Here is a 15,914-nt window from a genome sequence, read left to right as displayed (position 1 = left end):
CCTGAGGCGTCCGCAGGTTTGGCCATCGCGGTTCCCACTGGCAGCGGTTTGCCGCTGTAGGCCTATGGGGGCTACAGGAAGCAGCATAGACACATCATATAAGAAACTGCTTGCTCTAAGAGTTTACGGTCAAATTTAAGACAAGATGTAGAGCTGGTTGGACAGAACAAGATTTCCTATGAGAAATCTGAATGAAAGATCTTCAATCAAATTTTTGCAGTTGAAAAAAGTGTACATTTTCCCATAGGAAGATTCAAATCGAAATGTCCTTTTGGGTTTTTTTTAAATGAACAAAACTAAAACAAAATATTTTAAATAGAAATGAAAAGTTTCATTTTAAGATTTTCTACAGAAAAGCCAAAATTTAGATAAAAGCATATTTTTCAGTGAAAAAAATCTTACTGTATGAAAAATGTTAATCAGCTAAAACAAGATATAAGAAGTTGATGCTATAATGAAGTAGAGGGAATGAGGAAGACAAGTAGTTGCTGTGTTAGGCCACAATGCACTTCATGACTGAAATGCAACTGTCTGACATGGTTGTGGCCTAACAAGTGAACTGTGGCTTTTTCTGGATATAAAGCCTAAAACACCAGATTCAAATGTATCGCTAATCGATTGAAACAAAACCTTAGACCCAAACCCTCCAAGAGTTTAGCGTCCAAAATCTAGATCTGGACCCAGAATTCCCAAATGTTGATGTTTTCATATCTGATTCAGTATAAAGTAAATTATTCTTTCCTTGTGCTCCCTGTCTATCTGTACTAGCCTCTTGCCTTAGAGACTGAAAACACTTTGGAGGAGGAGGATCAGTCTTTTAAATTGTGTTTGTATAGCACTTAGCATAATGGGATCCTGCTCCAGGACTGGGGCTCCTAGTAGCTACCATAATACAAATGAATAATAAATTTGATTGAAACTTAGATCCAGATTCAAGGTTCAGAACCAAGGCTTTGTTTCTATTCATAAGATAGTGTTGTCCCATTTTGACCTGAGCAGATAGTCAAAGTTCAGGGCACATTCTAGCCGAAAGTAGAAATTGATGAAGTCTGCTTTTAAAAAAAAAAAAAGTACAAATTTGTGCTTCTCCAAACGCAGGAGGAGCCAAGGAAAAAGAAGCCATTTCTTAGCTTACAGCCCTAAGTCTCTTCAGCCACCAAACCCAAATGCTGTTTCTCTAGCTTTTTCCAGGGTTACACGGTGCTCACTGGCTAATGCCTGGCCTCCTTGCTTCTTGCCTGTGCCCTCTCCCTCTCCATTTTCAGTTTGTGTGTGTTTTGCCTTGCCTCAAACACACCTGGTCACAATACCCAGCGCAAGTCCCCACCTTCATGCCCATGCTAATTTATGGGCAGACTATTAGACTTTGTTATAGGTGTGGTCCCATAAGTGTTTCTTACACCTATCTTAAGTGAAAGGTGCAGTTACACCTCAGTTTGAACAAGGTTTTAACTCCATCCATTACAAGTTTTGGCTCAGCTCATAATATTAAGAAATAAGAAAATAAGCTCCACAACTGTACTAGCAGAGACTCATGTTAAAATATCAATAACTTTAAAGAGTTTCCTTCTTCCCCATCCTCCAAAAAAGTCAAAGCAGTTGGTTCTCACTGAGTACTAATTACTTGTAAAGTTTGGATTTGAAGAAGAAAGCTGTCTTCAGCAACATACATGCCAAGAAAATCTGAACTTCTCCAAAAATACTGTACCCTTATTGCTAAAGTATGACTGAACCCAACTTTTTTTCATACTTGAGGGTCAGAGGGGAGTTCAAACCTCCCCTGGGTTGAAGTTTTAAATTATCCAAAGTGGGTAAAAGGTAGCAAAATGATCATATTAGCAAAATGATCATATTAGCATTAGCATAGTAAATGCAGTTTCTTTCAACTAAAAACAGTTGATTAAGCATTTATGATTTCTGGGAGGCTACACAATTGTTTAGCGACAAACCAGAATCATCTTAAAATGAAGAGACATGCACCGGGAACTTTCTTTGGGTAATTTGGATAGGGAATGGTTGCAACCCATTCTGAAAATTTCTTTTGTGTTAACATTTGGCAAACACTTGGTCAGTATGGCAGTGAGCTTGGAGTAGAGTAAAACATCACCAGCACCTCCTCAATGATCATGACGACAATGCTGATCACTCCCACGTGCTGGGATCCCAGGATTTATCAGGGAAAGCAGCTGGGCTTTCATTTTTCTGATCCTGAAAAGTATTTATACCAGAGAAGGAAAGGGAAACGTGCACCATCTCTATGACTATATCCTGATATTTTAATCTAAGGTTCATGGAGTTCCCCACCTCTGTGGTATCAATCTATTGCCCCTCTTGTTCCTCCTACTGTACCTCTTTACTAGCTCTTGATGTCTTTTGTCCTATAAGAATTTGGCTTAGGCTATGGCTATACTTAAAATGCTACAGTGGCACAGCTTCAGCTCTACAGCTGCACCACTATATTGCTTCAGTGTAGACACTCACTACAGTGATGGGAGGGGTTCTCACATCACTGTACTTAATCCACCTTCCCAAGAGCCAATAGCTAGGTCAACAGAAGGATTTTTCCATGTAGCTAGTGCTGTCTACAGGGGTGAGGTTGGCCCAGCTACGTCTCTTAGGGGTGTGGATTTCTCATGCCCCTTAGAGATGTAGCTATATCAAAGTAAGATTCCAGTGTAGACCAGCCCTTAGCCAGTCCAGATTTAACCTTGCAACACTTGGCTGTGACCATTTTGGCAAGATAAAAGCAGCGCAACCTCAAGTGAAGTGTTGCCTTCCACCAACTGGAAACAGAAACAAAACGCAATCTAGACATGTATTTTGTAAAGCCAAGGTCCCAGAACAATTAATTTGTTAATAGGTGCTAGAAGATGACCAGATGAACTACAATCCAGACATAAATGCTGTATTTTCTTATTCTCTACCTCTCCCCACCCCAATCTGTGCGCATCTCTCAACAAGAAATGGAATTGGACTTTAACAACAACAGCTGACACCTAAGGGCTGACATCTAAGGGCTGACATCTTTCATTCATCAACAAGGACATTTAATACCATATAAGGGACCATCAAGCCAGTTGTTTCTAACTTCTAAAGACTGTGCACTGGGCGAGAAGAAATTAAGAGACTGCTAAAATAAAGATTTACTTAGTGTTTTGTGCTTAAGTGTTTTAGCTGTTATATTCTCCCCCCACATATTATCCCATGTTTAATAAATGTTCTAAAGATTTTCTTCTTTGGTGACATACAAACAAAACCAAGTTCCTAGTAACAAACCCTTGAACAGAAATTCTTGTTAACTGTTTCAGTAAGCTGATCCTCAACAGGGGAATGACCACATCTGTGTCAAATTTCAGTCTCAAAGCTGGACTGAAACATTAGGTTTATTATGAAAGTTCTGTCAACCTAGCACAGAGCTAAGGGAGAACACTACTGTGCATATGTGTTGTCTCATTGCACAATGAGAAGATTTTCTCTTAAAGCCAGTATCACAGACAACAGGAGGAAAAGGTCCCTGTTAACTGACAATTTGTCCAAGAAGAGAAGTTACTTTCTCAACAAACAATAGTTATTGGTGTCACCTCTGTGCATTCACATTCCCTGCCCACCTTCCCCTCTACCTAACAGTTCTAAATAACATCAAACAGCTAGGGAGAAGGAACTGAAGGGGCTGGAGGCTCAAAGCTCTCCTTTTACATAGAATAGAGTGAGGATGTTATCCTTGTGCTAGATCAGGCATCCCCCACTCCTCCCACAGACATGGCTTTTCAAGGCAGTCCTGAAGCTTGACACCAGAAGTGCAATATCACACAAGCAGGAGTAGACAGAGGGTCTCAAAGCAGAATCAAGGCTTTCATGAAGACAGCTCATGTCCTAGGTGTTCATTGCCACATATTTAATGTACACAGGCTTTAAACAAACAACTCCCAGTTGTTTATAGCCTGGAGTCTAATGAATTCAGTCATTTTTAATAACTGTGCACGGTGATCAGCAGAAGTAACCTCAGGATTTATAGCCGTTATTAAAAATAAAAATGGCTTCTATCCACCCTTGTTCTCAAGGGGAGAGAAGTCAAACTGCCCTCACTTACAATGGCTACCATTTCCCTAAAGATTTTTCAGTCAGCCGTGAGGCTGCCATGCTTTCCAATAAGTTGAAAGCCAGGCTCCCCTTACTTATGATGTTACCGTGTGCTGAAAGTGGGCAGGAAGGGACACTCACCATATGTCTACAGTGCAGCTGGGAACATGCCTCCCAGCCCAGACAGACAGACACACACATGCTAGTTCAAGCAGAGCTAGCCCACTAAAAATAGCAGTGTAACATGGGCTAACCACTAGACTATGGACCCAAGCGGTCAGGCAGGCTTGTACCTGATGGGGAAGAACATAGGGGCAGAAGAGCAAGTAAGATGGCAGCTTCTCCATGTCAAGGAACATGCAAAGTAAGTGGAATTTTCCTCTGAGCAGTCAGTCAAAAAATCTCATATTTTAAGTCAGTCTCATGATTTTATGGGATCTCACTCATGATTTTTGAACTTTTAGGATGGCAACACTGTGCCTAATTCTAATCATGACTTCATTAGGACTACCTCATTAGACACATGCTTAAGTCAAAATGGGGCCATTGTTATCACTTAACAGTCTAGAAAGTTGACAGTTTTTCACTCCTGCTTTTCCCTGTGACTTTTTAACTAAAAAACAAAAACAAAAAAACCCCTTACATAAGCATTTTTCTTTAAACCATTTTACTTTTCTTCAGTCAATACTTTGACATTGCTGAAAAAATGCACTTCTTGCTTTAAAAGGAGCTTTTCTTAGAAAATGCAGGAGATGTAAAAATGTACATCAGAGGTTTTTCAATAATAAAGGCAGATTCTTCCATTATCCCTTTTCTATATTATACTGCATTATTAAAAACTTAAAGACACAGCTGATGGAATGTATTGTATTAATAGCATTACGGGAGAAAAGTTCTACTTTTTTCTTCAGGATAATTTATTCCGTATTGGGCCAACTGGAAACCTTTATCAAGGCTGTCAGTATCATTAGCTCTTTTATTCTGAGGCAAAAAGCAAGGGCATTTGGTGCTTATTGATCTGATGTTATTCTGAGACTTGGACAAGATTTGTAAATTAGAGAAGATATTTCTTCAGGTGCACAAAAATTAATTCACAACATTATCCAAACTTTGATGCTAGTTTGATTTGGGATTTCTCATCCACAAAATTTTACTTTTCTTGATATTATTCTGATATGTGGATGAAACTCCAACAGTGCAAGAGAAAAATAAAGAATAAGAACAGGGTGTTAACAACATTCTCTATATAGTTATTTCATACGTATCAGCCTCATGAAAATTCATAGATACAAATTATTAATGGGCCCCCTTAACTATGGACATAGTTAGAGACACGTCAATTTGCAGATGAAAACGACATGCTTACGGTTCAGTCTACATATGCAGTTACTTGGGCCCACTCCTACAAACCCTGATTTACAGAAATAATCCTTATTCAAGTGAGCAGTCCCAAGTAGTCATGTTTGAATAAACAACATTTAATTACTCATCAACATTTATATTGCACATTTCATCTGAAGATCTCAAAGCACTTTGTAAATGTGAATACTATCTCCCTTTTGTAGAGGGGGAAACAGAGGCAAGGACCTAATGACATGCCCCATGAACTCAATTACCACTGAGAGTAAGAAGTGTGCAGAGTCAGGCCCAGAAATAGTTTTTGGTATAGGCAAGTAGGTGTGGTCACAGATAATTCTTGATCCTGCAAGGTGCTGAGCACTCTGGCCCCCAAAGTCCAGCAAAGCACTTAAGAACATGCTTAATTTTTGATACATCCATAATCCCATGGATGTCAATGAGATTAGGCACATGTTTAAAGTTAAACATGAACTTCAGCATTTTGCTAGATCAGGGCCAGTGTCCTGAGCACCTTGCAAGCTCAAGCCCATATTGCTGATATTGAGAATTTGGTCTCTACTCTATAGTTATAGAATACTATGAACTGAACTAGTCTGTGTGTTGAAAAAAAAATCAAGTTCAATCATAAAACATTCTGAAAGCCAACCAATCCATCATCCTGTCAAAATGAGACTATCATGACTGCTCTGAACGGTCCTTTACCTTTCAGTAGGCTGTTGAGTACCTAGTGTGGACTTGGTTTGTTTCTTCACCTGTTCAACTGGTGAGATTTTCTGCAGGCTTCTCTTTACTTTTCAATCTGCTCTCCATCTGAAATTAAATGGATGTGATTAGGCTCATGACCAGCAAAAACTCACATGTAAGATGTTGGAGGGGCTTCAGAACTGGCAAACAACTTGCTGCAGCTTTAACTGATTTAAGCATTTGGTTGAACCTTTCAAAAAAAGTGAAATTCTGAATCTTTCATCCAATTTCAATAAACTATTAGGAAAGAGGTTTCAGAGTAACAGCCGTGTTAGTCTGTATTCGCAAAAAGAAAAGGAGTACTTGTGGCACCTTAGAGACTAACCAATTTATTTGAGCATGAGCTTTCGTGAGCTACAGCATCCGATGAAGTGAGCTGTAGCTCACGAAAGCTCATGCTCAAATAAATTGGTTAGTCTCTAAGGTGCCACAAGTACTCCTTTTCTTTTTATTAGGAAAGAGGTACATAGAGAACATTATACCATGGAATCTATGGCTAAGTGAGAAATTAATAACCGTTCAGGGCCAAGTTTTTCCAAAGTTGCCTGCCTGCACTTTCACCATTTTTCATACATAAAACTTCCTTAGGCATGCAGTAAGTGGGTGAGCCAAAGCCCATTGAAGTCAAGAGGAGTCTTTCCACTGACTTCATTGGACTTGAATCAGGCCCCAAATGAGCACTTCTTCAGTCACCCGTTTTGCTGTTGTAAGTGTAGCAAAGTTAATTTAGGTTACCAGTTAGTTACCAAAAAGTTGGTCCTCAGGAGTCACTCTAAGTTTCTCAAATATTTAATGACACCTATTTTATATACTATACTTGTTCTAATGTGGTTTAATAACTGTGCTGAGCCATGTCTGATGTTTATGCCTCAATATTAATAATAATTTACTATTATACAAACACCATATGTCACTTTTGCATGAAAGGAAAATATAAAGATAAGTGATGAAATCTTCTCCATTCAAGTCAATGGGAGTTTTTCATTGACTTCAGTGGGTCAGGATTTCACTCAAGCTGCCAGCTTTCAGTCTTAAATTGTATCAAAAAAGTAAACACAAGGATCACAGACAGCAGGTTGTGGGAAACCAATGGGAAGTGAAAGAAAGGAAATACGGTTGTTTGGGTTGGGGGATGCAATCCCCCACAAGACTTGCCAACAAAGAGAGATGTGAAAGCTAATTTAGTAGTTTATAGTAGTACTGGTTTAAATCCCCAAACCTGGCATTTAAAAATCTAATCACCATTGCTGAAAGCAATATCTTTACATTTAATAATTAAGTTGTATGTTAAATATTTTACTATCAAAATTGTATTGAGGTTTTACATCTCTATAGTAAGATATGTATATATAGTTTTACATATTGGGAGTGTAATCTCAAATATGCTCTTAATAAGCAAGAGATTTTAAAAATATAAATTAAATTACTCATATAATGTATGTATTTAATCATATTTAGGACACTATATAAAGTGCCTCCCAGTTCAAAGCTCATTGAAGTAAATGAAAGATTCCCTTGATCCTTCTGACACAGTATCTTTGAAAGTCTCTCCCTTATCCAAGAACAAGAATGGGTATATAAACTAGATTATGGAAACTGGGTCAAATACAGCTAGTGGTGCCGTAGAAACTGAAAACACATGACAACTCTGGTCTTTCAAATGGTTGTTCCCTGAAGCAAGTGAACTGATGCATAGCTAGTAAAACCATTTGCTTCATTATACAGTCTGGAAAGAAATATTCCACATACATTAATTGACAACATATTTGTTTAGCACATTGTTGTATGCCATTTTCTCTTGCTGTCCAAGTGATTTTATCACGAGTATTTAAAAGATAACTGGAAATTGATTATTATTGATTATGTATTGCTAAAACTGAGGATAAATACAATTAATGTATGCATTACTTAGAGATAAGTACCACAATGTATGGAAAGGAAATACCCTAGGAAGCAGCAAATTGAATGGACAAGAAGAGCAACGGATGAAAAACGTGTGTGCATGTTGTTGGCTTTTAGATACATTGTTGTTCACTTGTTCAGCATAGTGGGTTTCACTGGCTCTGCCAACGGTTCTGTTAAAACAATCCCAAACAATGGATTAGCAACATATTGTTGTGGGCAGAGGAAAGGGTACTTCTTAGGGTTAAGGACAAGATGAATGAATTGTTGGCCCTATGCCCGAGGCCATTAAAGCCCAGCATGTTTGCACCACAGCTAAGGCACACAGTCAGGATTATTATATTTATGATACTGTAACCTTCCTCTCTTTTTTTAAACACCTTTGTGTTTTTTGCTGTGTGAGTCCTGTTGTGAACAAGTCAGGTCACTGTCACACATGTGACCTGCAGCATGTTCGGTTACATATGGCATTGACAGAACCTGAATGCTCTGTTCATTAGCCAATCTCATTGTGCGATTTGTTTTCTGCTGCACTCTTCTGCTTATAATTAATAATAAAGAAATAAAGTTGTTTTGTGAAAGTCTCACAGCTGGCCCTTTATAAATCTAAAATGCCAATGGCCACTTAGTTTTGCATTTACACTTTAATGAAAACAACCCAGCTGGGTTTTTTTTGTTTGTTTGTTTTTTAGAAATATGGTTTAAATAAGGTTTTATTACAGAAAGATCATTTGTGTTTTAAAAATCCAAGCAAAGTTAAAAATATCTGGGAAACTAAGTAGAATTTAAAAGGAGTACTTGTGGCACCTTAGAGACAAATTTATTTGAGCATAAGCTTTTGTGAGCTACAGCTCACTTCATCAGATACATGTAGTGGAAAATACAGTGGGGAGATTTTATTTACACAGAGAACATGAAACAATGGGTGTTACCATACAAGAGTGATCAGGTAAGGTGAGCTATTACTAGCAGAAGAGAAGAAAAAACAAAAAAAAACCCTTTTGTAGTGATAATCAAGGTGGGCCATTTCCAGCAGTTGACAAGAACATGTCAGGAACAGTAGGGTGTGGAAATAAACATGGGAAAATAGTTTTACTTTGTGTAATGACACATCCATTCCCAGTCTTTATTCAAGCCTAAGTTAATTGTATCCAGTTTGCAAATGAATTCCAATTCAGCAATCTCTCGTTGGAGTCTGTTTTTGAAGTTTTTTTGTTGAGGAATTGCCACTTTTAGGTCTGTAATCGAGTGACCAAAGAGATTGAAGTTTCTCCGAGTGGTTTTTGAATGTTATAATTCTTGACGTCTGATTTGTGTCCATTTATTCTTTTATGTAGAGACTGTTCAGTTTTCGCCAATGTACATGGCAGAGGGGCATTGCTGGCACATGATGGCATATATCACATTGGTAGATGCGCAGGTGAATGAGCCTGTGATAGTGTGGCTGATGTGGTTAGGCCCTATGATGGTGTCCCCTGAATAGATATGTGGACACAGTTGCCAACAGACTTTGTTGTAAGGATTGGTTCCTGGGTTAGTGTTTTTGTTGTGTGGTGTGTGGTTGCTGGTGAGTATTTGCTTCAGGTTCGGGGGTTGTCTGTAAGCAAGGACTGGCCTGTTTCCCAAGATCTGTGAGAGTGATGGGTCATCCTTCAGGATAGGTTGTAGATCCTTGATGATGCGTTGGAGAGGTTTTAGTTGGGGGCTGAAGGTGATGTCTAGTGGTGTTCTGTTATTTTCTTTGTTGGGCATGTCCTGTAGAGGTAACTTCTGGGTATTCTTCTGGCTCTGTCAATCTGTTTCTTCACTTCAGCAGGTAGGTATTGCAGTTGTAAGAATGCTTGATAGAGATCTTGTAGGTGTTTGTCTCTGTCTGAGGAGTTGGAGCAAATGTGGTTGGATCGTAGAGCTTCCCGCCCCACCCCACCCCCCGCCACTGTTCCTCACACTTTCTTGTCAACTGCTGGAAATGGCCCACCTTGATTATCACTACAAAAGGTTTTTTATCCCCCACTCTCCTGCTGGTAATAGCTCACTTTACCTGATCACTCTTGTTACAGTGTGTATGGTAACACCCATTGTTTCATGTTCTCTGTGAATATAAAATCTCCCCACTGTATTTTCCACTGGATGCATCCGATGAAGTGAGCTGTAGCTCACGACAGCTTATGCTCAAATAAATTTGTTAGTCTCTAAGGTGCCACAAGTACTCCTTTTCTTTTTGAGGATACAGGCTAACACAGCTGCTACTCTGAAACCTGTAAGTAGAATTTGTGTTGCTAAAAGTTCTCCATAACATTGGCACTGTTGAAAATATTTCTAGTACTACCATAAGCAAAATCAGAACAGTTCCTCTGACCCATTTTAATCAAGTTTCCACTTACTGCAATTTTGTAGCAAAAAAACCCCAAAACCCACCACAAAAAAATCCCAAAACCTCTTGAAAATAACATGATAAAATGCTGACAGACCTTTAAAGGGAGCAATATAATGGTCTATACCAGTGGTTCCCAAACTTGTTCCACTGCTCGTGCAGGGAAAGCCCCTGGCAGGCCGGGCCGGTTTGTTTACCTGCCGTGTCCGCAGGCTCGGCCAATCGCAGCTCCCAGTGGCCGCAGTTTGCTGCTCCAGGCCAATGGGAGCTGCTGGAAGCGGTGCGGGCTGAGGGACGTACTGACTGCCACTTCCAGCAGCTCCCATTGGCCTGGAGCAGCGAACCGCGGCCACTGGGAGCCGCGATTGGCCGAACCTGCGGACACGGCAGGTAAACAAACCGGCCCGGCCCACCAGGGGCTTTCCCTGCACGAGCGGTGGAACAAGTTTGGGAACCACTGCTCTAAAGAAAGGAAAGATCAATCTAATTACTATATTACTGCAGAAAAGGTGAAAAACATCCTGTTAAGGTTGATAGACAACTCAAAACCTGTTTTCACATGTTCTTATTTTCAAAATATGCTGTACAACCTTTCAGTGCTCTCTCCGTGTCATCTGAAATCTGAGTCAGTACCAAGCCTGAAATATAGAATTATTCTCTTTTAATCTTCATTCTTCTGGTACAATATCCAGGGTCCCTAGGACAACTGGATGTCATGAAGACCTCTTCACTTCTATTGCTAAGTGGACCATAGGCACTAACAAATGTTCTGCTGTACAAAGTACCTCTTATCGTGGGCACACTGGGTCATGTCAAGAATATGGAATGATTCTGAATTACTCACCTGACATGTTTATGAGTTGCTTTGGTGATTAGATTATCCATCTATACAGCAATTCTTTTAAAATGGGGATTCAGTATTCCACAGGAGAGCAAATTACAGGGCAAAGATGGTGATCACCACCAATTACATTTTGGGACTGCCCCTAAAAGAAGTCCTCAGTGGAAACAAAGGGGACAAGAGACAAAGTGGGACACTGGTGAAAAAGAAGGGTAAAATGCAGATATGACAAAAAAGAGGAAAGAGAGAAAAGGACTAAAACTAAAAGGAGAGGAACCAAGCGGAAAAGAAAAAGGATAATCAGAGAAGAGTAGGACAGAAAGCAAAGCAACAGCTCTGGAAAAGCTGATTCAAGCAGAAGCTAGCAGAGGTGACCTGAATTACTTGACAAAGAAAGGGCAGGGGGACAGTAGAACATGGAAAAGGAAAGACAAATGAGGGGAAGGGGAGCAGAAGAATGTGTGTCATGAAATTTGGTTTTAAACTGGTTTTAGAATTCTGTGCCAGATCAACTTTAAATTGGTTTTGTATCAGGGGAACTTTGGGAAAAAACAGCATGGCTTAGATTTTATTGTATTGTTTTCAAATCAGAAATAAAATCTTTGAGCACCATTCTCCACTTCATCTGAGCTGCATGCAGCCAGAGGAGATGGGAGGACACACATTTAGGGTCTCCATGGGCAGCTTTAGATTAGACTAATAGAAGACCAGGGGTAATGGAGCTCCTCCCATCTCTGGCCCAACTATTCCACATGCCTGACATGCCCCTCCTTTTCTTTACACTGATGCAGGAGGTAGGAAATTTCCCTTCACCTTCTCTAGCCACTTGAACACCACTATCGTGCTTAAAATGGACAGTCTGGAGAATCTGACCCTGTTTTTGGAATTCCAATGCTCCTATTCCTCATTTGCAGTCATAATTAACAATGGAGGAATGAATGCCTGACCAGAAGGAGGCAGTTTTCAAAACAAGGCAAAGTTGATAGTTCAAAGTTTTGAACGAACCCAAGCATTAATTCAGGGCAAACAATAGAAGATTGCATGCATCCCTGACTTGTCTGTGCACAATTGTGTGTGTGTGCCATGGATTAGCTGTGCAGTATTGTCTTCAACTGTTTTTTCTAGGAGCTTTTCCTTAAATTAATATATGCTAACAATCATCTGGATCCTCCAATCATTCTCCATTGCTTTAAAATATGGCTTATAACCTTGAAGATCCTCCAGTATTTCTTCAGTGCTTGTCTTGCACATTCCATGGAAGCTTCTAGTAATCCCCAGCTACTCTTGAGTACAGTCTCCCAATCACTGAGGTTTGCAAATATCCCATGGTGTAATGGTGCTTTTAATGTCATCCAGACATTTTGCAGAGTACCTGAATTCTGATTAATCAGATCAGAGATCCTCAGCAGCAAGACAGGACAGGCAGTAATATGTTGTACAGGCAGCACTGTTCCAGTTGTGACTCCTGTTGCAGCACCAGATTGGGCAAAGTGCTCTGCAAGATTATTTTTGCTTTAATGACATAATGGAAGCCAAAAAGAAAAGAGGGCAGGGGAGAAGGAACCCTGGGAAGAACTAGTAGAGAGGCAGTCAGTTAAGTGTTCAGAAGATAGAAACAAGCAAAGTACCCTAGTTCTCTAGCTCATGTCTGCCATCTTGATTATACCACATGGCTCCCCAAAAGTCTAAAAAACTGGTCTTTGCAAACTACTGTTCCTCAATACACTGTGCAAACTAATCAGTAAGAACCCAGACCAAATCAGACCAAAGCCCAAATTTGCAAGAAAGGAGTGGGTAGGGGGGAGGGGAAGGGGATGAAGAGGCTGAAGCAGAGTTCCTCTGTGTCCAGCCTCCCACATAGTTCAGCCCATGTGAACATTATTAAAGCAAATAATATCACAAAATGTTCTTGGACAGTCAGAGCACTTTACAGACATTAACAAAGTTTCAGAAGTTCCTTGTGAGGTAGGTATTTAAACTTTCCCATCTGTAAAATTGTGTCAAAGCTCAGCAGAGTTGAGTGACTCTCTTAGGGTCCCACAGTGAGTCAGTGGAATGAGTTAGGATCAGAACCCAGATCCTCCTCCTCCCAGTCCTACCACTCCACACCCCTAAATTCTGCTGTACTTAAGTTGGCCATTTCAGAAGAGGAGTGTACTGTTTATATGAACAGCATTTATAGGAGGAATAGAAGTTATAACTCTCATTCCTCAAGCTTCAAGAGATAAGATTATTGCTAGTTATAGGCATAACTGAGCTTTTCCATTGACCACTGTCCTAAAAGGCTAGTTAGGCCACTGGTCTATTCATTATACCAAATCTTGCCTTTTTAATGTTCTTCTCTTACCCACTTTCAGATTAAATAGTTGAGACTGGTGCAGGGATTTGGCGCTCAGGACTCAGGAAAAAGATTTCCAATGGTATTTACAGCAGCTCTATTTTTAGGTGAACATTAACCCAACAAAATATCTGTTCTAGAAAAATTACTAACAGGAAATGTATTCACTGTAGTCAGAGCAGGGGAAAACCATCAACAGCGGAATCACCTTAGTTCTTGCATTAAAAAAACTAACATTTAAACAAGAAATGAATATAGTAACTTTATATCTTCCTGTTCTTTCAAAGTTCTATCATCACACACTGATGTTGCTTGCTTGATGATAAATTAGGACAGTGAGGGTGCTGGTCAAGGTGACATTATGGAAGCAGTTTCCTTAGTAACAGTAACTACGCTACTTGCATAACAGACTACAAGAAGTACTCTTGAATACACCAAGTTATATCCAGTGCTGTATTATCAAAGTCAGCATATAGAAAGGTAACCTGTCTGGAAATCATGGGTGCCCAGAATCCATTAGGGGATATTCAGCTGTTCACTGGCCTCAGGTCAAAATCATCTCACGGAAATGTGAAAGCATCAACTTAGCATACATGCATTTCTCCTGCATGGGTAAACGTTTGAGTTAGATACTGACTTCTGTTGAAGTGAAGGTCAGATAGCATTTATCAGTTTATTGGAAACTTTGCAGTGGAATCCAGAACTCTGGACAATGATAATAATTAAGAATTGGTTTAGAAAATAAGAATAGCTATTGTGAACTTATGTCGAAGAGCACTGTTGCAAATACATGCTAAAGGGCTGCCAGATGCAGTATCTGCTGGACTTGTCCAAGCTTGGATTCTGTTGCACATGCAGTTCGGTGCCTGGGGGCCCATTCATTTTGCTGCTACAAACCTTTTGTGAAAGTTGTCCCTGTACCCACAGGATTAATAAAATATACTGTCTGCACTTAGAAGTCACTCGTGTCATGATTCTTCAAATACCCGTGTCATGATTCTCCAAATACTTTTGAATGAAAACAAAAACCACTTTTCTTTTAATATATTTGCCTACATGCTAAAGAATCATTGTATAACTGCATGTGTCATTCACCTTTCTTCTAGTGTTTTAGGTCTCATCCTACTGCGGTATTAAGCATCCTGATGTCTGTGGGAGTGCAACATCTCGCAAGAAGCATGCATTGCCTCCCAAGACTGGGAGGGACCACCCAGGGACCACCCAAGCATCAGACTGCATGCTGGGTATCTCTGGGGGAACCTTCCACCTCTAGCTGTGGGCAATGCTGTGATCCTGCTCCATGGAAGCTATTTCATCCCCAAGGCACCAGCCCAGTCTCACTGTCATTGAGCAACAAAATATCCTTTTGTTCCACCCATGCCCCACATCCACCTGCCCCCTAAACATTGATGCTCAGGTAGCCCTGAGAACTGAGCTCTTTACCATACAAACATGACTACAGCCCTTCATGGCACCCACAAAGCTAACTCCCCACCACCTCACAGTACAGTGGAAACCAACCAGTTCTGCTACTGTGGTACCTCCATAGATGTGGAGATGGGGTCTGGATTTTCCCCTTATGAAACATGGCATTTAATTGTGAAAGTTTGAAAACCTAGGTAATAGTCATCCAGTAATGTGTTGATCAAACTGCCATGCTGATTATACAACTGTCTTTAAGCCTGTTCACTCCACCCACACACTCCATCTCTCTCACACACACACACACACTTTTGAGCTTGAGTTTGGTTACTCCATTTATCAGAAGAGCAGGTGTAGAATCAATTTTCCTGTTAAACCAGGACCCATAGCTGTGTGGTAACTCAAATTGAATGGAAAAATATACAACATACAAAAATGTTTAATGTTTCCAGTAACCACTAGGAAACAAAAACAGGCGTGACAATATCAAGAGAGATAGCAACTTCTCTTTGAAAAGTATCACCCTTTATTATCAAGTAAGCAGGAGCATCTGCTTTCAGGAAAAGAAAAACTTTAAAAACTGTTATCTGAGGGGGACAGGAAATGTCATCTTGACTCCTTCAAAGGTCATCCTTACAGAGCCTGTTAACAGACAGCTTTCTAAAAATAATAGAATACATAGGATCACTATAAGACATTTCATTCCTCAGAGACTGGTAGAAAATAATCCTGATGCTAGTCTATCCTGCTCAGAACATCATTCTTAAATTTGCCATCCAGATGAACAATTCTATTAGAGTTTAAAAAGAATTGTAAACTTCCCCACCACCATCCTGCCCAAGAGACTGGAACCT

This window comes from Eretmochelys imbricata, chromosome 4, assembly GCF_965152235.1.
Source record: "Eretmochelys imbricata isolate rEreImb1 chromosome 4, rEreImb1.hap1, whole genome shotgun sequence".
Taxonomy (NCBI): domain Eukaryota; kingdom Metazoa; phylum Chordata; order Testudines; family Cheloniidae; genus Eretmochelys; species Eretmochelys imbricata.
Note: the sequence above shows the minus strand (reverse complement) of the source record.